Source organism: Panthera tigris, chromosome C1 (genome assembly GCF_018350195.1).
Source record: "Panthera tigris isolate Pti1 chromosome C1, P.tigris_Pti1_mat1.1, whole genome shotgun sequence".
NCBI lineage: Eukaryota > Metazoa > Chordata > Mammalia > Carnivora > Felidae > Panthera > Panthera tigris.
The window spans coordinates 12,420,770-12,437,134 of record NC_056667.1 but is presented as its reverse complement, the minus strand read 5'-3'; the positions used below and the strand labels follow the sequence as shown (position 1 = coordinate 12,437,134).

Here is a 16,365-nt window from a genome sequence, read left to right as displayed (position 1 = left end):
GTCCCTCTCTCCCCAGCCGAGCTCAGCCCCACATCCCGCCCATCCCGTGGCGGAGCTGATGCCCCGTTCTGCCCTGTCGCCAGCTGCCCACAGAACCACCCATGCTGTTCCGGCTGCTGGCGTCGTGGGGGAGGTAGCCTCCACTCACCCTGCAGACCTGCTGGTCACTGCCAGCCTTAGACGACTAGCACATGAGGACCTTACTGAGCACCTACTATGTGCCAGGGGCTCTGCAAATACCGTATCGCTTCATCCTCACGATGGCCCGAGGAAGCAGGAGCTGGAATTCCCATCTTCCCGAGGGAGCCACTGACGGAGGCCCTGCCCGAGATCACACAGCTAATCAGACACAGGATCCTGATCCAGGTCCTGAAGTCTCCAATCTGTGTCCTCACTCTTACTGGTGTGACAACTCCAGGAGGGCAGAAACAGTGGCTGGGCCCTGGCTGTCCCCGCAGTGCCTCGTGCATCGTCTTCAAGAGAAGGCTTATTTGGTTGGTAGTGAGGTTACGACTCCCAAGCCCCAGCCCAGGCCCCAGGAGAGCTTCGCATGCCGCGAGCGGAGAGAGCGCCCTGTGCTCCTGCCCGCAGCACCACAGCCCTCAGCTGTCCTGGGCTTGGTCCTGCCTGCCGGGGACCCCAAACAGCCTGTTCCCACTTTGCAAAGGGGGAGTCTGAGGCCTGGGTTCAGAGAAGCCAGAGAGCAAACCTACGGGATACCAGCATCCTAGCGTGCGTGGTCCTAACGGCAGCAAGGAGGGGAAAACCGGGGGCCGGGGGGAAGCACGGGCTTTGCAGGCAGACCCCTCCCCAGCTCCCACACCAGGCCCACCCCATTGGCTGTGTAAAGTAGCCTCAGTTTCCCCCTCACTATAAACCAGACATGGCAGCCCCTGACCACTGGACGGTAATGGCAATTGAATGCAGCTACCTCGCTTAGGGCAGGTGCCTTTTCTTCCCCCAGGGGTGCCCACTTATCCCGGCCATCAGCTGGGGCGGGGGACTCAGACCCCGGTAGCCCCCCAGGCAGCCAGCCCAAACGGGTTCACATTCAGATCTAGATTTACCTGCTTGAGACCCAGATCTTCCGGGGCCCCAGCATGACCGACCGAGTCGCTGGGCCCTGGGAATTCAAATCCAGCAAGAACGGGAGGTGGGAGAGCAGGGGTGCTGAGCCCCTGACAGGGATCAGAAACCCTGGTCTCCAGGGTGCCTGGGGGGTGGGGGGGCCCGGTCGATTAAGCATCCGACTTCGGCTCGCAAAGTTCGAGGTTAGTTGGTTCAAGCCCCGCATCTGGCTCTCTGCTGTCAGCATGGAGCCTACTTGGAATCCTCTGTCTCCCTCTCTCTCTGCCTCTCCCCTGCTCATGCACTCCCCCCGCCCTCTCTCTCTCTCAAAAAGAAATAAAACATTAAAAAGAAAAAAAGAAAAGAAACCACCCTGGTCTCTCCAGGGCACCCAGATCTAGCCTGGCTGGGGGAAGACAGTCCCTGCCCCCAGCGCCCCTGCGGACCACGTCCAACCCGCTGCCCCGTGTCACCTTCCTCTGAACACCCAGAGCCCCAGTCACTGAATGATCCATTTCCACAAGATCCCAGAAACCACGGAGGGCATACCAAGAGGAAGGCCACGGCCGAGAGGTGGCACAACAGAGCCAAGACTGACCCCCCAGAGCCTGTGGGCTGGGGAGGCCACTTGTCCACACCACCCTCATCAGGTGGAGCCTTCTCTTCTATCTGCCTAGACCCAGGATTTCTGACCACAGCAATAGGCCCCACGCAGGAAACGGGCCTTCGGACTCCGGGCTCCTGCCAAACCCCACGGGGCATCAATCCCTAGTTCACAGATGAGAAAAATCTGAGCTCAGAGCCTGAGTCAACTTGGCCAGGATCTCTGCAGGTAGTCGGGAGGTAGAGGTGGGATGCGAACCAGTTCTTCTGGCTCCTAGAAGAATCCATACGCAGCCACCCAAGCCACCCAGCACAACTGTCTGCAAAGCTCCACCTTTCAGCTAACATTCATTAGTGTGCCAGGCACTGTCCTGAGCGCTTGACATGGGACAATTCTCTGAATCGGCCCAAGGACCAGGTTGGGAAACAACTGAACCGCAGGGATACACAGGACACACAGAGAATAAGAGGCAGCAGTGGGGATCAAAACCAAAAGCCAAGGCTCCTAGCTGCCATCGCATCTACTTACGTCCCCACCCCCCCCAACATTTTGCTGTCCTCTCACCACTACCCCCAACAGAAAAGCAGAGCCCTTGACCTACGGCAGAGACCCCGCTGTTGGAAAGCAGTCATGGGCTCGCCAAGATTTCAGGAGCACCACGGCTCTGACTTGCAAGAGGAGACAGCTGAAGGCTGAGGCCAAGGAAGGGTGGGAGCTGGGGAGGCCCCTCCATCCCCCCTCCCCATTCTCCCCTGCCCAGCAGAGGGAGCCCGTGTGAGGGTGTCACTCCCCTGCCTGCACTCTGTCCAGAGCCCCAGAGCCACAAGCTCCTCAGCGCCCCGCATTCACCAAAGACCAATGTTTGCTGAGCACCTACTATGGACCCAGCCTCACGGGGAAACAAACAGGGAAAACAAAAGACAGCCTGAGCTCCAGGAGCAGAGGCTCCCCCCAGCTGCCCCAGCCACAGTGACCTGCCTTCCCAAGGGTAAGACCCTTCCTTGGCCCGGAAGCCATGCCCCACCTCATCTGCCTGGGACACTCTCACCTTCATTTTGAGCCTTAACACAAACCGACTTCAGGGAAATCTTCCATGGCGCCCACTGGGAGAGCCGGACACCTAACGCTGGGCTAGAATCATTTGCTTTGTTTTCTGACTCCCCCACCAGACTGTGAGTTCCTTGAGGGCAGAAACAATGCTTTTTTCATTTGTGTCCCTCCAGTACCCAGCATAGCATTCAGCATATGGTAAGAGATTCAAGAGATGTTGGATGGATGGGTGGGTGGGCGGGTAAGTGAATGAGTGAATGGTTGGGTGGATGAGTGGGTAGATGGGCGGGTTAATGGGTAGATGGGTGAATGGGTGAGTTAATGAGTGGACAGTGGATGATGGATGGATAGGTGGATTATGGATAAATGGGTGGGTGGATGGGTTGTGGATGGTGGATGAATGGGTGGGTGGATGGGTGGGTGAATGATAATAAATGGGTGAGTGGATGGATGGGTGAGTGGGTGGATGGGTAGATAGATGGATAGATGGGTGAGTGGATGCATGGGTGGACAAATGATGGATAAACGGGTTGGTGGATGGATGGATGGATGGATGGATGGATGGGTAGATGAAAGGATGGATGGGCAGATGGGTAAATAAATAAAATGAGTAAGTGATGAGCAAACGACAGGAGTCCATAGGTAGTGACCAGAGGCCACTGGGCTTAGGGCTTCTACTTCAATCTGGAATTTACTGGAGTTCAGCTACCCAGGGATCCCAGCTTTGCCCCAGGTATTTAGTCCAACCCAACCATTTTCTAGACACATGTTTCCCTATCCTGGCCGAGCACTCCTACGTCATCGCAGTCTCGCTCCTTCACCAGGCTGCAGCATAAGTAACATAACGTCCAAGACTGTCTGGCTTAACAATCACGTCCTCGATGCCCTCCCTTGGGCCAGGCCACTGCAAGCCTTGACAGATATTTGTTGAATGAATGACAAACAAATGAACAAAAGACCTAGGGAGCCTTCTAAACATAGAGATCTCTGGGTCTCAGCTGAGATCTAACTTGTGTAGAATCTCCAAGGGTGAGACTCAAGAATTCGTATTTTGTTCAAAGGCTTCCTGGCAACTCCAGTAAGCAGCCAGGCTTGGGGAACACTAGCTGATGGGGAAGAGAGGTCACCGGCGACTGAAGGCTGTGACCACGGATGAGGGCATCTCTGAACAGAGCCAGAGGCACCACCAATCCCAGCAGGTCATTCTCTGAAGCACGTTTTCATTCAAAGAGAGTCTAACAGCCTTTTTCAAAGTGTGGCCCTTGAGCTACTGACTTCAGAACCACTTGCGAGAGGAGGCTTTTTTTTTTTTTTATTTTTTAAGTAGGCTTCACATCCAGCGAGGAGCCCAACACGGGGCTCAGACTCACAACCGTGAGATCAAGACCTGAGCCGAGATCTAGAGTCAGACACTTAACCGACAGCCGCCCAGGTGTCCTGGGTGAGGAGGCTTTTTCAAAAAGGTCGATTCTAAGGTCCAACCCCAATCCACAAACTTAAGAGACTCTTGGGGTGAGGCCCAAGAATCTGCATTCTTAGTCTGGGCGAGCCTACAATACACAGATGTACGAGAATTCCTGGCTCGTGGGGTCCCCGGGGCACTGAGACCGCCTGATGTGCACCTGCGCACACACCTCGCCTCCGGGGAGGGTGACAACTTCAGTGACACCAAGAAACCCCACAAACGACAGGAAGAGGTCAGAGGTACCGAATGTGCCCATTCCTCAGAACGTCAGCCTTGAAAGGAACCAACAGATCACCGAGCCAGGCCTCTCATCTTACAGATGAGGAAACTGAGGCCCAGAGAGGGCTGCGACTTGCCCCAGGTCAGACAAGAGTGAGGGCCAGAGCCAGGATAGAAGGCAGGTGGCGGGGTCCCAGGCTCACTCCATAGTCCCAGGCTGCCCTGGCCGGCGGAGGAGGCTCTGCTCCTCCCTGACATCCGCTCTCAGGTGAGCCAGGCATCCTGGGAAGCACCTTCAGCCGAGCACTGGCGGCCAGCCCTGGGCATCTCGGCCCGTCTCGCTGCCCCAGGAAGACATGCCAGCTTCTTGAGTTTACACGTTTAAAACGGTCCCAAGTAGGGGCACCTGGGTAGTTCAGTCGGTTCAGCGTCGGACTCTCGGTTTCGGCTCAGGTCATGATCCCCCAGTTCGCGAGTTTGAGCCCTGTGTTGGGCTTCGCGCTGACAGTGTGGAGCCTGCTTGGGGATTCTCTCTCCCCACCTCTCCCTCTCCGCCCCTCCACCGCTCGCTCACTCGTGCACTCTCTCTAAATAAATGAACTTTAAAAAAAAAAAAAAACAGTCCTGAGGAACCACCACCATCAGGGTTTCTCAGTCTGCATATTCAAGGGAACACTGATATTGTCTGGAAATATGCTAATAGGGACTCACGGAAGAAAAGAGGTGTTCAGTGGCCCAAAACTACGGAAGAACCAGAGTAGGACTCTCCCCCTGGACGTCAACAATACTCAACATGTTAAAGGCACTGAAAAGTCCTGTGATTTCAGAATCTGCTTAAATCATGGTACACACGAAGCAAGTTGTCAGTGATGAGGAGGAACGTGCCTTGCCCAAAGTCACAGGGCCCGGAGATGGGGGCAGTGGGACTTGAGCAAGACAGCCAGCCCCCAGTCCTTTCCAGCGACCATTCGCTGAGCATTCAGCGACATGATCCCCTTTGCTGATTACTATAGTGTCTGTGTTTATTCCAATGGGAAGGAGAGGGGGTGGGCAGGACCTGGCAGGAAGTCACGCCCACGAAAAGCAGCCAGGAGTTGAGGCTGGTGATCCAGCTTCCCGAATCTCCTTCTGTTCCGGGGTCTGCCCTCACTGGCTGTGCAACCTGAGGCAAGTCACAGCCCGTCTCCAGACTAAGACGTCTCCGTGCATAAAGTCAGGAGCCCGGACTACGTGATCCCAGAAGGGCCTTCCAGTTCTAAACGAGTCTCTGACTCCATCATCCCACCTTCGCTCCTGTTTCCCATTCCTCTCCCTGGTCCCAAGTCCCCTTCTCTGTAAACAGCCAAGACCACTGTCCGGCCGAGCTGCCAGGCGGGGCTGAGCTCTGCCCAGTGGTGGACGCAGCCCTGTCTTTGCTCTCCCTGCCGCTGTCGTTTCGCTGGGCTTCCTGGTGACTCACAGAAGTTTCCCCACGGGTCCCTCATGGCCGTTTCTCAAGCGTGGATGGACGCTTGGGGTGGATTTTCCCACCTGGGGCCCCGAAGAGATGGTTTTGTAGAGAGCTCCGTGGAGGGGACGTGGCGGAGGAAGCGTCTCGCACACAGGGAACTGTCACTGGACCCTCGGGAAAGTTCGCCAGTCTCTGCACCTCACTCCGCACATGCACAGCACAGCCAATGACGCCCGCCTCTCTGCAGGGCGCACGGTGGCGCACAACCCACGCTCCATCATCGGCTGCTCTCCGTCGGGCTCTCACGGTTGTTTCTTCACTTTAGTCTCCCCTGGCTCCCCAGGCGACGGAGGCCGGGAAGCAGGGAAAGTGGCAAATGTCTGACTCACGGATTCCTAGGAACCTGGATCCTAGATTCGTGGGTTACCAGGACTGGTAGAGACTCCAGGGTCTCAACCTGCCCATTTTGCAGAAGAGGACATCAAGGCTCCGAGCAGAGTCGGGGACGGGATGAGCTGGACTAGATCGGGAGCCCCAAAGCGGGGTGGGCAGAACGCTGGGGTCCCCACAAGATTCCATCAGGTGATGTGCCAGGGAAGGGCCCGGCTGAACAGTCTGACAGGGACCGGAGGGGATGCAAAGGAGGGCTCCAGAGTCAGGCGGATCAGGGGTCCAGTTCTGCCATTCACCAGCTGTGTGGTTTGGGGCAAACTGCTTACCCTCTCTGTTCCTCAGCTGCTCTGCCTAGAACATGGAGATAATCACTACGTACGCCTCGCAAAACTGCCACCAAGAACAGAAAGATGAATATGTCGTGCCTGGCGCCCTCTGGGCCCTCAGCAAACACTGGTTATTTTTTCCGTCCTTTGCAATCACATTTCATACCATCCCTGCTTCACGGATGAGGTCACCAAGACTCCAGGGAGGGAAGACACCTACCCGCCCAGAGTGTTAGGGCCCACAAGGGGCAGGGCTCTGCTCCCCATCTCTCCCGACCCTCCCCCCGACCCGAGGATGAGGCCTCTACCCCGCGCATGTGAAATACAGAGGCCCTCCCCAGCAGGGACGCCCTCCCTCGCCGGCCACGCGTGACCTAGCCTAGCCCCAGAGGGTTTTCCACTCACTCACTGGGGAGGAAGCCAGTGCCCAGGAAACTGCTAATACAGCCCGTGGGGCTCTGGCTCCGAAGGCCAACTCCCAGTTCCCGGCAAGAGCCCAGCTCCTCCCTCCCACAGGCACCGCCCATTCTCTGCAAGAGAGCCCCGGGTGAGGGGTGAGGGGATGTTGCAAAAGGGCAACATCCAGAGGGACGCTAGGGGATGACAACATTCAACTAAAGCCTCCAGTGGGCCCCTCCCAGGGGTTACTCACCACCGGCTTCTACCCTTGAGGCTCTGATTGTTTCCCTCAAGGCACCAGTCCCCCAGCCTGGATGCCCGGTTATGCTGGGTGACCGCAGGCAAGTTGCTCAAACTCTCTGAGCCTCGGGAACCTTTTTAGGAAAGGGAGATGAGCTGAGTTTGGGAAGCACTAAAGAAGCAGCAGGGTCGGGGCACCCGGCTGGCTCAGTCGGCCGCGCGTGTGACACTCGATCTTGGGGTCGTGAGTTCGAGCCCCACGTAGGGCGAAGTTACTTAAAAACAAAATCTTTGGGAAAAGAAAAAAAGGCAGCAGCAGGGTTCACAGAATGATCTAGGAATCAGAGAGCCTGTAATCTCTTCCAAAGGTCTCCCTGGTGTCTCCTGTGCCTTCCAACGCAGTCTCCACCCAGAACAAAACGTTCTGGTCATGTCCCTCCCTCGCCCCAAACCCTTGAATGGCTCCCTCCAGTGCTCAAGATAAAGGGCGAGCGCCTAGTGAGACGTACAGAGCAACTTAGGGGCATCGGCCAGAGCTCCCTCCCTGGCGGGACAGGCCCTACTATGTGCTCATCCCCAGCCTTGGCACACACCTGGAAGCCTTTTCCCCTCCCTGAACCGCCTCTTGGCTGCTTGGCTCAGACTCTGCCCTGGGAAACCCCTGGGAGCCCCCACGCCTGGGTTGGGCGCTCTCCCCTCATTCCATCGGCTACCTGTCCGCCTTCCCCACCAGAAAGAGGGTGAACCATACTTCATCCCACGAGCCCAGTGCCCGGCTCCCGGCAGGTGCTCCATAAACGTGGGACAGGAAGTCAGAAACGCCAAGGACAGACCAGTGAAAACACATTCGCTGATCCGCTTTGGCGGCCTCCTCTGCGGAACGGGAATGTTGTAGGGGGAGCCGCGGGTGGCCTGGGTGTGGACCCGGGCTTGCTGGCAGGCGTCTCTCTCTCTCTCCTTCTGTGACAGGAGGGCAACGCGGGAACCTGTGTCGCCCTCCCTGGGGGACACAATGAGCTCCTTCTCCCGGGTCCCCTCTTCCCTCCAACCGAGACGCCTTTCCCGGCCCCCCCTCACCTACCCAGCATCTCAAAAGCCAGCCACACGTGCTGGCGTCTCGTCTGCCAGTGCCACTTGGGACCCCAGCCCCATCACTCCCCCAAAGCTGCTCTTACAGAAGGTCCCAGCTGCCTTCGTGTTGCCAAAGCCAGCGGCCCCTTTCTGTGCCGTCTCACGTGGACTGTCGGTGGCCTGCGGCCCCGTTGACCACGAGCTCTTTTCCGAAACGGTCCCCCGCGCCGGCTTCCCAGCCGCCCCACTCTCCCTTCTCCTCCCAGCTACCCTTCTCAGCCCCTCTCCTGGCTCCCCGCCATCCACAAGGTCCCACCTGCCCCCGACGACGCGCTAATGGCACCCCAGTCCGAACCTCAGCCCGGGGGCTCCCCACTAGGACTTCTGAGCAGCCTCTTCACAGAAACGTGACCTGGACCGGACTCTTGATTCTCGAAAATCCATGCTTCCCGCCCTCCCTGCACCACCTTGCTTCATGACACCGCCCGCATACTCATAAGAAGATTCCAGGACATGTCGGATTCCTCTTCTTTCCCTCACCTGCTGTGAACCATCCACCAGCGATTCCAGCCGGTGTCTCTCTGACAGATAACCTGAATCCAGCTGTCCAACTGTACTGCCACAATTCAAATGCGTACCCTCAGTCGGTTAAGCGTCCGACTTCGGCTCAGGTCACCATCTCCCGGTCCGTGAGTTCGAGTCCCGCGTGGGGCTCTGTGCTGACAGCTCAGAGCCTGGAGCCTGCTTCGGATTCTGGGTCTCCCTCTCTCTCTGCCCCTCCCCCCATTCATGCTCTGTCTCGGTCTCAAAAATAAACGTTAAAAAAAAAAAAAATTCAAATGCGTTCCACCCGCACCCTTTTTCCGGGCCCAGCCCGCCCCGGCCGGTGCGTCCGGTCCTCCCCACCACCACCCTCGTGTGGCCAGAGCATCCTGCCCAAAGCGGAGCCTACAAGGCTCCCGTGGGATGCGGTGGGTCAGAGAGCTGGAACGCAGGCCCCGTGGGCCACCGGCAGGCGAGGCCTCACCTTCCGGGTCTTTGTGACTGTCCCTCGGCCCACAGCACCTACTCAAGTACCGCCAGGTAACAGGCACTCAGTAAATCATCTTTGAATAAATTCTCTGGGGGAAGGTAAATTTCCTAACAGAGCTATTGACAGCTGGAATCCTGGGGTTGTATTTCACTAACGAAGGTATGTATGTGAAATGAACCGAACAAACTTCCAAGGGCTTCCAGCTGCATCTAGATTAACCGTCCTCACTGCCCTCCTCGATCTGTTTTGTTGTCCACAGCCACTTCCTGTACTGCCCTCTTCCCCTTGCCCGCTGCAGGCTCTAGACTGTCTGCTGCTTAAACAGGCCAAGATCATTCTGGCCTCAGGGCCTTTGCATTTGCTATAGCCCTGCCTAGAATACTTTACCCTCAGTTTGTTTTTTTTTGGGGGGGGGCGGAGTGTGGCGCTCTTTCTTGTCATTTAGGTCTCCGTTTAAATGTCTCTCTTCAGAGAGGCCCCCCCTGGACCACCTCCAGCTAACAAACTCTGCACCAACCCCCCCCCCGGGACATACACCGCCCCCCCCCCCAACTGCCAACCTGACCCCCCACTCACCCCCATCACATCAGATCTGGTTGTTCCTTTCACAGGACTTATCACATGACACGTAGTTACTTCATTCATTTGTTTGATTTGTTTGGGATTCGTCTCTTCCCCATCACGAAAGGCCCTCAAGGGCAAAGCTACTGCCCGGTCACGAGCGTGACAAGCCACCAGCACGGCTAAGCTCCTCAGGGACCGGGCGCTGTCCCCAGCAGCCCGCCTGCACTTTCCCACACCCGGGGACACAGCTGCCAGGTTATCCCCATTTTACAGATGAGGAAGTTGAAATAAAAAGGGACCCAGTGAGTCGCCCAACGTCTGGCACAGAAAGAGGGGCGGCAGGAGCAGCAAATCCGTCTACTCCCCCCCCCCCCACACACCCCTGCCGCGCCCAACACTGGCCTGACCCTTCAGAAACAGGGGCCCGCCGAACGAGCAAACCAGTCGCCGGATGAATGCCCCATGTGCCCCACGATGTGGAGAGAGGCCGTCTTCGGGTGATGGAATAAAGGGTGATTTTCATTTCCTTCCCTCTGTGTTTTCCAAGTTTTCTTCAACGGTCATGCAATATGGGCATAATTTAAAGTAAAATAAACCCGTGCTTTAAGAGAAACTCAAAGGTTCTGGGCCATGTCTGGGCTCAGGACTATTTTTCTTCAATATCCAGAGACTTTTATTCTTCCATTTCGTTTAGACCATTGTTTTTCTAGGGAAATTGAATAAAAAGGCCGCATTTTTAAAGCTCCTTCCAAGTCTGCCCACTTCAAACAATGAAGACAGGGAAGGAATGGGAGCTGGTTCCCGCCTTGTGTGCTAATGGCCGGAGTTCAGGGACGCATACCAATCAGGCAGCCGCTGGAAGGGGGGTTCTGCCCAGAGGCCAGGCTCTCCAGGAGAAGGAGGGGGCCAGACCCAGAAATGTCGCCTCGCCTAGGGTCCCACACACAGTCACCGGTAGGGGCCACCCCCCCCCCCACCCGCCCTGCCCTGGACTGGGGGTGCACCTGCAAACAAGTGGGGGGAGGGGTCTAGGTCAAGACCACCCTCTCGACAGAAAGGTCGGTGGGGAGATAAATCCCCTGGCGGTGGGAGCTCAGCACCAGGCTCTAACGAAGAGGGGGGCACAACCCACGCTTCCGGCTAAGTGGTCCCTGGGCCTCCACATCACTGGGAGCAAAAGGGACAGGATGACACAAGCTACCTCGCGGGAGGGCCGGGGACCGAACGAGCTCCGGTGAGCCACATCCTGCCACTCCGTAGATACGAGAGCTATCGGTACCCGCTCTCTCCATAAACATAAGCCATTATCATTAGCCCCTTCCCGAGACCAGGCCCAGGGGGCCCATCGGGGCATGTGGTTCTGTTCTCAGCCTTGACCCCAAGCCACAAAGTGAGGAACCCAGCTACGTGGGTTAAAAAAACACACAAGTAACTTCAAACAAAGACTAGTAGAGTGTGTTGAGATTGCCGACCCGTGGTGAGTTCTCTCCCTCCCGTCCTCAAAGGGAAGCAGAAAACAGAAGAGAGGAGGAAATCGACTGGAGAAGGATCTCAGGGCCTCCCGGACTCGAATCTGCCGCTTACAGACACTGCGTCCTTGGGAAAGCCGCACCACCTCTCTAAGACTCCGTTTCCTCATCTGTAAGGTGGGATGGTCGTAGCTACCTGCAGGGTCAGTATGGGAATTGAACAAACATGCATGAAAAGTGTCGGGCAGGTTTCGACGTAAAGTAAACACGGCTTGTCTTTAAGCACAGAAGCTCTCAACCGGCTGCCTATCTGAAGGGTAGGTATAGCAGAGGCAACCAAAAATACTGGGTCACTTAAATATCAGTTACTTTTATCTTTGGCTTTTCTGGTATTAGTGAGGGATGGGGAGAGCCCCGCAGGCTCACCTTCTCCATTCTGTTTTGTTTGGCCTGATATTAAAATGAAAATCTTTCTTTTCCTTTTAATTTTTTTTTTTTAACGTTTATTTATTTTTGAGACAGAGAGAGACAGAGCATGAACGGGGGAGGGTCAGAGAGAGGGAGACACAGAATCTGAAACAGGCTCCAGGCTCCCAGCTGTCAGCACGGAGTCTGACACGGGGCTCGAACTCACGGACCGCGAGATCATGACCTGGGCCGAAGTCGGACGCTCAACCGACGGAGCCACCCAGGTGCCCCTGAAAATCTTTCTAAAGACTCCACCGGCCACACAGATAACCGGGCTGGAGCAGCAGCAGGGTGAGGGGACGACAAGAAGGTGCGAGAAACCTTAAAGCTCTGCAGGGGAGGGGGTGACCCACAGAGCACAGCGCCCCTGTCATCTGAGCTGGTTCCCAGATGACGCAGAGCCTTCCGCCTTCAGACCCCGGCACTTGCCGCGCTCTGCCACAAGCCCTGCAGACTTCTGGCTCACCTGACACCTGATCCCCCAACAGCCCGCGCCTCTGAGCCTTTGCAGCTGCTATTCCTTCTATCCAGACCCTTTTCCTCTCCCCACCCCATTCTGCTGCACTCCCCTGCAGGTTAAGTGTGAGCATGTCCATTTCCCGCCCGGGGCTCTCAGATTATCCAGGGGCCACATGCAGCCTGTCCACTCAATAGTCTGACTCTGTCTCTCACGCTGTCCCCGAACCCCTAGGAATGGGTCACACCCGCCGTTGTCTAAGCCAGACCCAGACAGCTCTAGCCACCCGTGTCCTGGATGTCACATCTTCACCAGCCCCGAGCTGTCTGACTTGTCCACAGTCCTCAGGCCCCACCGCCACTTTGCCTCCCAAATGCCTGGGCCACCGTGAGTGGTTATTCAATCAACGGCAAAGCGGGCCCTCGATTAATTGCACCTCCTCATTCCCCTTTCCCCCTCCCTCAACCCACTGGGATAGAACAACTCCTTTCTGGACCGGAGAGCTCGTGTGAGGGCGACTTATGACCCCTAACGTGGCAGTGGGCCCAGCCCGGCGCCTGCCCCTCTCACTTTGAATCCATGAGGACTCTAAGCCAGCCCTAGGGAAGTGTCACACAAGAGTGCAAGCCTCAGGGAGGGGCAGAGCCCGAGGTGTTCACTGCCAGATCCCCGTGGTGTGCTGGTAAATGTCTTGGGGCGGGGGGACCTCTGATTCACAGTACGCTGATTTCTCCCTGTGGCCAATTTCAAGCTAGGGTGACATCGCCGAACAGAGACTTGGGAAGGGCAGTGCCGGAGCACACCCGTGTGCTGGGGAGCAGGACCCCAAAGGAAGGTGGCTTTGAGGCCGTGCAGCAAGGCCAAGAAGCTGAGCTGGGGCCCAGGAGGCACAGCGGGATGGAAAGAGAACACGGGCCCACCCCGCTCCCCCGTTTATAACTCTGATTCTTGTTTCTGGACTTCAGACCCCTTGAGGGTAAGGACAGTGGCTCCTTCACCACTGTCAAGCCAGGTGACAAGAATTCAAAGGCACCAACGACAAGCTCACAGAAGAAAGCAAGGACTGGGCCGTCAAGGAGACTGAGGCTTGAGTCCTTCACTGACTGTGACCTTAGGCAGTCGCTTAAATACTACGCTTCACCTGTTCATCTGTAAAATGGGCGTGAACCCATCCTCCCTGCCTAATTATCAGGGCTGTCTAGAAACAAAGAGATAGTGGATGCAAAAGAACAATACACTATTATCACAATTATATGCAATATGCATATATATTTATATACGAGACACTTATATACATTTATGTAACCTCACCTACTTTATTTTTTCAAAGTTGGTCCAAGAAGATTGTATTCTTTCCACTCTGCTCTTTTCCACGGTTTAAGAGATCACATTGGCGAAGAACTAGCCCAACATCTATCTGGCACTTACCAGATACAAATATGTTAATTAATCTATATAGTTTATCTAATTAACAATAGGCGTCCCCCTTACACTAACCTGGTACCCGGGCCCTGAGGAGTTCGCTGGCTTTCCCTCCTCCCCAGACTCCTCCAAAGTGAAAACTTGAAACAGCAGAACTTCCGAACCATTAGTTACCGGACCCACTCAAGTGACAACTATTTATAGACTACCTACGGTGTGTCAGGCACCGTTCTAGGCTGGCTGATCAAGGACGGACATGGTCCCTGCTCTCAAAGGCTTGCCGTCCTCGGGGGGAGTAGAAACAAGCCGTCCCCACCAGAATGAGGGCCCTAAGAGCATCAGGAACCAGAATTCTCTCTTTTATTTTTAAAGCAGGCTCCATGCCCAACACAGGGCTTGAACTCATGACCGGGAGATCATGCCCCACCCCATGAATGAGAATTCTTCAGCCAACCTGGCTGACCAAAGAAGAGACTCCTGAACGAGGAATAAAGAAGTGAAGGATGGGGGCCAACTTAGCAGAGAGAGAGAGAGAAGAGCGAGTGGAAGGCTCTCTGGCAGAAAAGGAGGGGGACAGGGGATGTCAGGAAGGTAAGCGTGGTGGGGCAGAGAGAGCAGCAAACAGGGGCACAAAGCGGGGCCCTCACAAGCCACGAGGAGGGCTCTGAGCTTCACCCTGAGACCTTGACGAAGGAGGAGAGCCCCCAACCCACAGTGACAGGGAGCCCCGAGATCTCCAGACTGTGCCCTCCTTTCTAGACCACGTGCCTGAGGCCTGGACACTGTGGGGAGGCCGCGCCGGACGGATGGACGGATGGAGGCTGCACCTGATGGCCATTCAGGCAGGGCCGCAGGGAAAGGGCTGAATATTTTAATGAGGGAGCACAGCCTGTCTTCTCCGCACCCCCCCCCCCCCGCCCCCAGCATCTGTGGGGGAACAGATGGGGCTCCAGGCAGGCAGGGCATGTCTTTCCCCGGCTGAATCCCTCGGGAAGGCCAAGGACTTTGAGGTGATGTCTCAGCTCCAGAGCCAGTGGAGGAGTACAGCCCACCCCCCACCCCCTCCCTGCTGTGGCTGGAGACAGGGTCGTCAGGCTACTGAAGCTAAAAGAAGATTCCTGACCCCCGCCCCAGGACCACTCCCCCCGTCCCCCAGGCACCCTAGTAGAGAGAGGAAGAACTGACCCCATACTCTCCCACATCAGGCCTGGGCTCCCCCTAGGAGACCACCCCTGGCTAGCCTTCACCCTCAGCAGAGCGCACCCCGGCCACACTCCCCGGCCTGCAGGAGCGTCCAGGCCTGAGCAGGTTCCCCCCGCCCCGGCCATGGCCTTCCGGCCGACCAGGGCATCCTCTCCTCCCACACACACTCCCTCCTTTGTGAGGCTGCCCCTGTTCCACCTCTGGGCAGGGGTCCAGGGTGGGAGAGGCCAGCCTGCAACCGAGGTGACAGGAGCATTCCCTGACTCCCCGCCACCCCAGAACCCCCCAAGGGCAGCACAGGGAGAAGTGGAACCCAGCGGCAGCAGGAGCTGAAGGCCCTGGGAATCCCCTGGAAAATGAGGCACAGGCTCTCTCTCCCTCCCTCTCTCTCTCTCACTGATGCACAAAGAGCAGTCGGGAGACGGGACACCCAAGGGACACAGAGGCTGGGAAGGTTGGGGGGGGTGGGTAGGGAGTACACACAGTCACACGCAAGACGTACACACACACACACACACACACACACACACACACTCAAATGACACAAGGAGAGACCCACACACGGAGACAAGACCCAGGCTCCGGGGCCTCTCACACACCCAGGGACACGGCCGCGCCACGCAGGCTCCGGGACAAACGGACAGAGAAGACGCCGCTCCTGGAGCGGGGGACACCCACTCCCACCAGGGCCACGGGGAAGGCCCAGGCTCCGGGCTCGCACACCCCGAGGCACAGCGGGACGCACTCGCAGCCACGCCCGGGACCCCGGAGCCGCCGGGACCGCCAGAGACCCCCGCCGGCCAGCGGGGACGCGCGGACGGGACCGGCCATCGCGGGCGGCGGGGACCGAACCCCCTCCCCGCCCCCCCACTCGGCCCCGCGGCGACGCCCGCTCGGGGCCACACGGCCGGCCCGCCTCGCGCAGTGCGCGGCCCGCGACCCCCGCCCGGTCCCCCGTCCGCCCGACCACCCCCGCCCCCGCGGGCCGCACTCACCGGCTCCGGCCGCCCGGCCGCGCCTTTGTTGTCCGCGCCGCTCACAAAGCGCCGGCGGCCGCTCCGCGCGTCAGCTGCCCCGGGGGCCGCGGGCGCCCAGGGCCGGGCGGCCCCAGCCCCGCGCCCCAGCCGCCGCCGCCGCCGCCGCCGCGCGCGCCGCCCGCGAGGTCGCGGCCCGGCCGGGAGTGCGCCCGCCGCCTCCGAGCGGCCTGGTCCCGCCGCCGCGCACGGCGCGACGCGGCGCCGCCCCCGCCCGCCCGGTCCCCGCTCGCCGCGGCTGAAGTCACCGCTTAACCCCTGGCGGCCGGGCCCGGCGCGGGGCGGCCCCGCCCGCCCGGGCCGCCCGCGGCGCAGGTGGGGAAACCGAGGCCCGCGGGGGGCGGGGCCTCGCCGCGCGCCCCTTCCGCCCGCGGCGGCCGCTCCCGCCTCGCCGGGTCCCGCCCGAGGCCGCCCCTCGCCGTCCCGCTTC

General features: G+C 58.2%; 1 protein-coding gene across 7 annotated transcripts in view; it reads right to left on the bottom strand.

Moving 5' to 3' along the window:
* Nucleotides 1-15,951, bottom strand: part of ARHGEF10L (Rho guanine nucleotide exchange factor 10 like) — a 144,160-nt gene extending 128,209 nt beyond the window's left edge. For all 7 annotated transcript variants that reach the window (XM_042993796.1, XM_042993797.1, XM_042993798.1 and 4 more), the window contains exon 1: nucleotides 15,897-15,951. The gene's annotated coding sequence lies outside the window, so the exon portion shown is untranslated. The remainder of the gene's footprint in view (nucleotides 1-15,896) is intronic.
* Between the last annotated feature and the right edge of the window lie 414 nt (nucleotides 15,952-16,365).